At 35.4% G+C, this 10,585-nt stretch overlaps 1 pseudogene; it reads right to left on the bottom strand.

Annotated features, from left to right (window-relative positions):
- Positions 1–7,580: 7,580 nt before the first annotated feature.
- Positions 7,581–8,488, bottom strand: LOC143683366 (thymidylate synthase pseudogene; annotated as a pseudogene).
- Between the last annotated feature and the right edge of the window lie 2,097 nt (positions 8,489–10,585).

Raw genomic sequence — 10,585 nt, forward strand, 5'->3', positions numbered from 1 at the left:
TTCACAATTTTAATATTATAAAATGCAGAGCATTCAACCAGGCAAAGATTATAGCTTTTAGTTTCTAAATCAAGTGTAAGGGTTTCAGGTACCACAGAGCCATGGAACTTGAACAGATGGTACCTTGCAATTAATATGAATTTTAAAAGCTGAATGCTGTGTGTATAATAGCATTTGCTTTGCCAACGACTACCTACTGAATTTTACTCATGTACTGCTCTAAAAAATTACTCCACACTCTGACACCTTTGACCTTACAAGAGATTAGGAAATTGAGAAATTATTGAGTGAGGAGATCCAACAAAATTACAATTATGGGAACCTCTGAATATTGCATGTAATTGAATTTATCCACAAGCCAAAAATCAAGGCAGTCATCCAGAAACAACATCAAATGTGACATTCGGCTTTTTTCTGCTTTAGCAAGCCTAATTGCTATTGGAGGAAATAAATGAGAGGAATATACAGTCTTATAGTAGAAGTCCCCAAGGATATATCAAATTGCCATCCATGAAAGTAAGAAAAATTCACATTTCTGAATGTCTATTGGTGGCAGCAACTGAGACTATTTTCCCTTCTTAGACACTAGCCCATGCAATTTCTTCTTGCATTTCTTTGATGAGTGGTCAAAGGAAGAAATCTACTTAGTGCTTGGATGTTAATATGTGATAATTTTTGGTATATCTGCCTTGGGACTAAAAGTAAAAAATATCATGGCTAATGAAACACAATAAGGTTTCTTTTTGTATATTTAAATAGGTAAATATTAACATCAGTGTTACAGTAAAACAATGCCATGTGTGACATTTTCATAACACATTTTAAATATATTTCTTTCCATTTATTATAAGTAGTAATTTATAATTTTTATAATAAATTCTGATTTAGAAAGACAGAAGATCTGGAGAAACAATATGTCATTTCTTTGTTCTGTTGACTATAACACTTTTAATCTTGTTACACCCCAAAATAGACTATAGTATTTTACACTCATCTCTACACATGTACAAAAAGGTTCATGCATGCCCAAATCACATTAATATACAGGGCCTAGTCTTTCCCCCAAGCCAAATGGATAAGGATCTTTCCTTCCTACAGACTGTAGCAGCAATTATTTCCACGTCGTCAAGAACAGTGCTACCCAGGGTGGGGTTTACGGATGGGTACTGGTCTGCAAGCTGTTTGTGATCAGATTGAGACAAGCTATATGTGCATGAAGTGAGAGTAAAAATGTTTAGAATTTTATATAGCAATTTGATGAGTCATTTATTCTTTCTAAATCTAATAATGATTTTTAAAATGGAGCTTTCATTTTTCTGCCTTTGTTGTTTATCTTTAATTATCTAGTGATTTATTTTTATTTGTATTTTACCAAAACGTTGTTCTGGACAGATTGAAAAAAAAAATATCACTTTTCCAAAAGTGATTTGAAAAACACTGACCTAGAAGAGTGGGATCAATAATACTATTTTTATTTTCCAACAAAGAAACAAATTTTGGAACTTCTGTTTTCAAGAATAGTTTCCTTAATGTTCTAAAACCAGGGTAAGGTCCTCTTTTTAGTTTCATTACACTTTATAGTTATTTATTATTATGATATATATCGTACTATAATGTGTTTAAAATTGAGTGATCATAAAAATATCTGGAGTCCTTCAATTATAAAAGGTGGATTCTCATTGCTTATACTAAGACTTTTTCAAAAGGTTCTGATACTATCATTGCTTTGTAGCTATTTGCTGGCACCCTGGAGCTCTCAATTAAATATAAGCTCCTTAAAGAACGGCAGCTATATCTTGTATGCTTGTATATTTTTGCATCCTCTGGGCCATCTGGTACTTATTATATCCTGAATGAATGTTTATTTAAATAATTACTCATCAATCAAAAATTATTGAATGCCCAGACTAATTTTTATGTCCGGAATAATGGAACATTACCTATAGCGGTTTGGAGTAATCACGCCAGAAAAACACGTTCTTAGAATTGGTCCATTGCTATGGGTGTGAACTCTGTAACTCCCCAGTTATCTGTCTGAAAGCCATCTGCTTCACTCTACATCCACTACAACCATCTTAAAAATAAAACAAAATTACTGTTAACCTGGATTACTGCTATTACCTTCCCAAGTGATTTTCGATCTCTTTGCTCCCCACTGTCTACCCCAATGCAAAAGTTTTTGTTTTCAAAATATAAATTAGAGCTCTTCAGAATGCTCCAATAGATTCTAGTTTAATTTTTCATAATATCCAAACTGCTTACTGCAATCTATAAGTCACTGCATTATTAGTTCTTCATACCTTTCTACTTACTTTCCTTCATATCTCTCAGATAGTCACTTTATTTCAGTAGATCAGTCTAGGGTCTATGCTGTAATTCACTTTATCAAATTTTTGAAACAAATTCTTGGAATGCTAACATCTGTGGTGGGTAGTTTCGAAAGTGGCCTCCAATGACTCCCACCTCCTGATATGCCCAAGTATACTACCTCCCCTTGAGCATGGGTGTAACCCATGGCTCACTCCTATGATAAGAATTTGGCAAAAGTTGTGGTATGTCACATTCACAATCAGGTTATGAAGACATTGTGACTTCCAGCTTGGATACCCTCTCTTATTCACAGGGTTGTTTCCTCTGAGGAAAGAGCTATCACATTACAAACTGCCTTACAGAGAAGTCATGTAACAAGAAATTGATATTTCCAACTTATAGCCATCACGGACCTATGTACACAAACATCAAAATTATGTAGTGCACACCGATCTAGATGGCAGAGGGTTGCATCACTTCATAGAAACTTTGAACTGCTTCAGCAAAACCTGACAAAAATATCTTTCTCAAAGCTCCAGAAAACAGTTAAAGGTCTGTACTACCAGAGTGAGCACAGAGTCATGATAAAGTCTACTTAACAGCAGTAGGATCTCATGGCACCCTGGCTGACCTACCTCCATCACAGGCTTGGCATGGAGTCAGCCCACAATCCCAGTGTGGATCCCTGGTCCCAGTTCCCAAGGGAGAAGGAAAACCCTCATGCACATGCTGAGAACATGTATGTCTGGCCCAAAAACTCTGGTGATGGTCTGAGGGACTCATGTCCCAAAATCTGCCCTGCATTTAGAAGGTCACAGTGATCTATAGGACAGCTGTCAAGTGGATGCCTGAGACATGGGAAGGCAGATGAAGAACATACAGTGCAGTGCCTGGAATTATGAGGAAACTGTTTTCTAGGGATGGGGGGCATTTGCATCTGTGTGAACAGCGCAATTCTGAAGGTCATTCATGACCAAAAAAGGATGCAAGCACAGAGAGACTCAGGGTGTCCCCTATGCTTTGGATCAGAGTTATTCTCTAAATATATTGCATGGAAAAGCCCTGATGGACAGCATTCAGACAGATCAATCTGCAAAGACAGGGAAAGCTGTTTTCATTTTTTTTTTCCTTCTTCTTTTTTTTTCTTTTTGTTAACCTCTGGCATTAAGTTAATGCTTAAAGTTAATAATGCTTTTTTAATAATTAAAGTTAATAATGCTTTTCTGGCATTAAGAAAAGCTCTGTCATAACACTAGTTGGATGCAAGTTAAGGAGCAGATGCTTCACAGTCTTAATTCTGTTGACAGCATATTATAATATCAAAATGTCCATGTTCTCACAAAATCTTACAAAGCATATACAGAAACAGGAAGTGATGGCCCCGGCAAAGGAGATTAAAACACTAGGAACCATCATTGAGGAGACTCATACCTGTGACATTCCAAAGACTTTTTAAAATGTTCCTAAATATGTTCAAAGAACGAAATAAAATCATGGACAAACAAGTAAGGAAAATGAAAGAGAAACAAAGAGAATTTTTTAAAAATACGGAAATTATGAAAAGGAAACGAACCCAGCTGAAGACTGTAGTAACTGAAATGTAAAATTCCTTACAGGGGTCAGTAGCAGATTGGAACTGCCAAAAGAAAGAACCAGTGAATCTGAAGATAAGGCAAATGTAATAATCCAGACTGAGGGGAAGAAAGAGGAAAGAATGAAAAAAACAAACAGAAGTTGAGGAACCTGTAGGATACCATCAACAAGCAAATGTACTAAACATGCATTGTTTGAGTTCCAGAAGAAGAAGACAGAGAGAATATTCAAAGAAATGATGGTGAAAAATCCCCCAATTTAATGAAAGCATAGAATAAACATCCAAGATGCTCAGTGAACTCCAAACATGGTAAACCCAAATAGACTCACACCATGCTGTGTTACATTCAAACTGTAAAATTTCAAAGACAAAGAGAGAATTCTGAAAGGTGCAAGAGAGAACATGTTACATTCAAGGGGGTTTCAACAAGATTAAGTGCTGATGTCTCACTGGAAACCATGGAACAAGAACCTAAAGACAGGGGGACAGAAAGGTACAGGTACATAATTTATGCATACTATTGAACTTAAGTGTGTATCAAAGTAAACACATTTATTATAGATTTAACATGTTAAATTTAATCTCCATGGTAATCACAAAGAGAATATCAGAGAATATGCAAATTCATAGGAACAGAAGGTAGAATGCAGATTAGCAGAATTGAGGGCAAGGGGGGGTTGGGGAATTAATGCAAAATGAGCATAGGGTTTGTATGGGATGAAGGGAAAGTTATAGTATTAAATGGTGGTGAGGATGCTGCTACACAGTGAATGTGATTGATCTCACTGAAAAGTATGCTTGGGAGGGGCTGGGATGTGAAGATTTATGTTGTATACATGTTTCCATAATTTGGGATCCAAGAATGAGGGAGAAAATGCATTATTTTCCTATTCCCCAAAATATATAATTGGGAATAGTAAAAATTGTGATATAGAATGTAAACTTTATATTAATATTAAATTTCTGAACTTGATAACTGTACTTAAGGTGATTACATATGTGAATATCTGCGGCCATAGGAAATGTATATGGAAATATTTGAGTTTAAGGATTATGGCGTGTTCCACTTTTTCTTAAATGTTCAGAACATAATAGATAAATAGATAGACAGAATTAGGTCTTTGTATTATTTTTACAACTGTCTTGTAAATTTGAAATTATTTGAATATAAAACATTAAATAAAATTCATGTGAGTGAACTTGGAAGTAAACCCTTCTTCAGTTGAGCCTTCAGATGAGACCAGGGATCCATACCCTGATTTCTGACTTGTGAGATACTTTAAGGTGGAGGCACCCTTAAGAGGTACCCAGATTCCTGACACGTGGAAAGTGTGAGGATAATAAACATTCATTGCTTCACCACTAAATTTTGGATTAACTTGTTATGCAATGAGGAATAACTAAGGCCACAATTAAAATTCTAATATTAAGTTTGATCAACCTAGTATATATATTGGATTCAATTTTGAGATTTTAAAATAACTTGAATGTCAAAAGACATGGCTCAGCCTTTCTCTTTGAAATCAGTATTTTAATAAGAGAGGTGATATTTCCATTATCAATTATCCTAATAAAGTTTTAGTTTTTGAGTGAGATAGAAGGATTGGTGAGGGAGTCATTCAACTGGATAAATAAAAGCGCAGGATAATATGAGCACGTTTTCCAATTATACCAACAAAAGCTGAGGCTCTAAGCTTATGAGGCACCTTTCTTCAAATGTTGTCTTTTTGCTGTTATATCTGTTAGCTCATGGTTATCATATAGCCACAATAGTCAAAGACAAGATGCAAAGTAGAAAGATGAGAGGTCAATATCAACAAAGTCCCCTGACTTGTGTGTCCCTGAACATGAAGAGTTTTTCAGGAGCCATAAGTCCAACCTTTTCCTCTCTTATGCTAAATTTTTGTCTTAAGTCCCCACTGAAGCTGGGAAAACATATATATGGCAAAACATAGTAGAGTTAGCATCGTTTTGATCCTTCCAGCTCTCTAGAGTTCAATCTTGGCCTCTAAGATAAAAAAAAAAAAAAAATCCATGCAGTAACATCACAAATTTCAGGTGTTTTTATCAGGGAACGAAAAAAAGAGAAGGCTGTGGGTAACAGATTAAAAGTCTCTACAGCAAGCCTTGTTTGGTGTATTATGCTTATTTATTTACGAATGCTTAATTTTGCTAAATAAAATTATGTATTTCTAGTTTCAGTCCTTGTGGCCTACATATATTAGTTACTTAATAATTGTTTATTGAATTGAAAACATAGATAAAACCCTTGCTGGGCATTGAGATAACCGGAATTACTCAGAGATTTCTTACTAATATCTTATTACATCTATTAACTCTTTTTAGGTGCTTAAAATCAAGAAGGACTTAAGTTCAATCTTCCATGCATGTAATCTTAGAGAGATGATAATTCAGTCTTTATTGAAAAGTTATAATGGAATTGGATGGCTCAAGTTTCTATAGTAAGTTATAATCTACTTCTCTGTAGCTTTCATCTTCTGACCTTATCTCTGCTTCTGATGTAAACATAGTGAAATCATGCATCTCTGTCACTAAAATTTGTGTTTTGTAAGGTCAAGTTTTCTAGCTTTTTTAACATTCTATCTCAATTATGTTCAACATTTCAATGCACCTCCTGAATTCTGGTGTTGAAAATTGTGCACAATATTTCAGTTTGATGTTTGACCATAAATGGTACACTTTCCTTTGTGTCTAAAAAAGAAGATTGGCCTCATCATACTTTTGCTAATATTTATATTTCACTTCATGCCTATAGTACATAATATACAATCATTTCTTTATGGTATAATTTATACATGCTTTCCAATTTACATCCCAAGATGTTTCAAATCAGAAACTACTTTCTAATTTATTTTGCATCTTCAGGGCGTCTAAAATTCCCCTGAGAAATGAAGTGGCAAAATTTAGTAGAAGGACGAGTAGATTTGTTTCCAAAAATAAACATTCTTTTGTGAAAATTTCTCAGTCTATTTGTTTTTATTTTTCTTATTTTTAAAACAAGACTGTTAAGAATCTGGTGTTAAAAAATGCATTACCAACCAGGTATGATATTTTATATGCCTTTAAACTGCAAAGTAATATGCATATAAGAAATATTAATATTATTGTAGACTATGAATGATTTTCAATATTTAATGACCTTCTCAGTTCAAGTTTCACATCAATATAGGGCTTGTTTTTTTTTGAGGCAGAGCATGGCTTTATTACAGCATGTATCAAAGAGATATAACTAAGTGCTCATAAGCACACTATCCAGTATGGTGTTCTTCATCTCCCTAAAATTTAAGAGAATAGTTCATATAATTCATGAAATTCACTGACCTTTTGATAAAGATATTGGTTTAAAATTCATGGAGATATTTTTTGTTAAGACAATATAAATTTTCACTTTTCTGACTTTATTCATAATCTTAGCCTTTTCATAATCCTCAGTGAGTTAATCAAATTCAAAGCCTCTTGTTACTAAAACAACCAGTAGTTCCATTTGCTTGCAGCAAAATCCTTAATAGGAAGGCATTTTAAAGTGAATAACAATTTATAGGCAACCAACAGGTTTTTGACCTAATTCCTTTTTCCTTTATACCAAAAATAATTCATCTGCTATCCAACCCCTAAACACTGACAACACCCTTGAAACAATTCCATTAAAAACACTTTAGACAGCCATTTCCATTTTAATAGTTGGATGAGAATGGTACCGTTCAAACTGAAAGTCTTCAATTTTGAAGTTGTCAATTGTTTTTAATTTTTCCAAGAATTTTGGGCTTGGAGAAAGGTCTTGGTTCTCGCTGAAGCTCCATTTTCAGTTCCTGGATGTGATTCAGGTAAATATGTGCATCTCCCAAAGTATGTACAAAGTCACCTGGCTTCAGGCCTGTGCTGTGTGCAGTTACGTAGGTAGGTAGGGAGGAGCAGGCGATGTGGAGGGGCTCTCCCAGGCCCGCTTCTCCCGGTGGCACAGCTGGCGCCAAAGCTCAGCATTGTCCGCTAGATCCCGCAGAGGGCACAGCCCTGTCACAGAGCCAGCAGAGGTAGATCTTTTGGGTTCCAAACACACGTGATAATTCTTTCTGTCCTTGGGGTTGATTTTGATTGCGTCAGTCATTTTTACAACTGATCTACTATTTGGCCTGAATAATCTGAATTCATATCTTTGTATTCCATCCCAAAATGCCTCCGCCGAAAGTCATAAATTGAGGCCCAAGTCTCCTTCTTCTTTGGCGGAGAATTCCAGGCTGTCCAGAAAGTCACGGGATCCATTGGAATCCCAGATTTTCACTCCCTTGGAAGGGAAGTCTTCAGCATTTGTGGATGCCTTGACCAACCACAGCAACTCCTTCAGGACATCCTTCCAGAATACATGTTTGGTGGTCAGCAGAGGAAACATCTCTGTCTGTCTGGCACCTGCAGGCCCCACATGCCCCGGGTGCTGGTGCCTGTACGGTCCTCCTTCCCGGAGCCACAGCGCAGGAGGTGCGCGGTCAGCTCCAAGTCCTGCGGCTGCGTGAGGTCGGGGCTCCCGCTCCAGCACGGTGGGCGCCTGGGACACCGCCTGCTGGTCATCAGTCCCTTCCTGTGAAGGCGAGACCCTTAGGCAGGCAGCAGGCTTCAATATCGGACTTTTAAATACATTATACGTATAGCAAAATATTTAGGTTTAATTTTGCCAAAATTATCAGAATATATTAAATTTTTTGTTCCACTGATACTAGCCAGATTGTGAGATAGTTAAAATTTGTTGAAAAACATTTCCCCTATATCTTTTTTCTTTAAATATTTTTATCGAAAGACTTAAGCACACAGTCCAACCATGTTGTATAATCAGGGGCTCACAATATCATCACATAGCTGTGCATTCATCACCATGATCACTTTTAGGACAGTTGCATCACTTCAGAAAAAGAAATAAAAAGAGAAAAAAAAAACTCATACATCATTTTTCCTCCCTCTCATTGACTGCTAGTATGTCCATCTACCCAATTTTTTATCCCTTATCCTCCCTATTATTTATTTACTTTTTTATCCTTATTTTTTTACTTATCTATTCATACCCTGGATAAAAGGAGGATTAGACTCAATGTTTTCACATTCACAGTCACACTGTAAACATATGTTTATGCAGTCATCTTTGAGAATCTAGGCTACTGGAACACAGCTCAACAGTTTCAGGTACTTCCCTCTAGCCACTCCTATACATCATAAACTAAAAAAGAGCTATCTTTATAATGCATAAGAATAACCTTCAGAATAACCTCTTGACTTTGTTTGAAATCTCTTAGCCTCTGAAATTTGATTTCATTTCATTTCTCTTCCCCCTTTTGTTCAAGAAGGCTTTCTAAATCCCATGATGCCAGGCCCCAGTTTATCCCGGGAATCCTGTCCCACATTGCCAGGGGGATTTACACCCCCAGGAGTCATGTCCCATGGAGGAGGGAAGGCAGTCAGTTCACCTGCTGAGTTGACTTAGAGAGAAAGTTCACATCTGAGCTACAAAAGAGGTTTGTTGAGGATGACTTTCAGGCATAATTATAAGTAGGCTTAGCTTTTCCTTTGCAGGAATAAGTTTCAAAGAGGCAAACCTCAAAAATAAGGGTTCAGCCTACCCCTATATCTTTTTATGTTAGCGCTCATCCATTTCAGTGATACTTTTTTTATTCTTAACCATTTCAATTAATTCATGATGTAATTTAAGTGCTAATAATTTATGCTAACCTTTCCAAATATTTTATATTATATAATACTATCTTATTAAAAGAAAATACCATTATAAACATGACAATCAGATTTTAGATTGCCAAATAAATACTAAATAGAAAAGGAAAACCAAGCTATTATAAAGAAAGCAATAAGTTGGCTGAGGCAAAACTTATATTGGGAAACAGTAACTCATATACCTGCCTTTAATAAATAAAGTTTGTTATAAAGTAATTGTTTATTACTTATCTAAATCAATTGAACTTGCGCTTGTGTATTTCCAAGTGAGAATAAGCTGGAAGTCACAAATTTCAAGCTTCCCTGTATTTTATCTCAGAGATAGGTAGTAAGTAGGAAAGATAACCTGTATTGTGAGTGAAGGTTTTCCAGAAGTTTAGCATCTTTTCCTGAAAGCAATTTATCTGCAGGACAAAGTATTTGGAAGGCAATGAAATCCCTAAAATAACCAGCATTTTCAATCCTCTAGTTGTCCAGAAAGTAAAGCAATTCCACTGGAAATAATATGAGAAAGATATAAATTTGTACTACTTTCTTCATTTTCTGCCTTTTATATATTTTCATTTTGTTTTTATTAGCATATATTGCTGTTATTATAAATCAGTAAAAAGGTAAACCAACTATATAAAATACAAATGCTATATTTGAAAGAAAGGCACAGACTCAGGCATTCATGTGCACACCTACACATACACTTTATTCTATAGCCATGACGTTTGATTTTCTCTTCTTTTTCTTTCTTTTTGTTTGGATACATGATCCCAGAATCGAACTCGGGTCTTCTGCATGAAAGGTGGGCATTCTAACCACTGAACTACCAGTGCACCCCCTTCTTTCTATTTTTAAAGTTATTATTTTTTTTTTTTGCAAAGGAGCAAAAAAATTCTAAGTAAGAGAAAGTAGTTTATATTATTACAAAATCTAAAACAATAAAAGTAGAATGAAAAA

The sequence above is a fragment of the Tamandua tetradactyla genome, chromosome 5 (genome assembly GCF_023851605.1).
Source record: "Tamandua tetradactyla isolate mTamTet1 chromosome 5, mTamTet1.pri, whole genome shotgun sequence".
Classification (NCBI taxonomy): domain Eukaryota; kingdom Metazoa; phylum Chordata; class Mammalia; order Pilosa; family Myrmecophagidae; genus Tamandua; species Tamandua tetradactyla.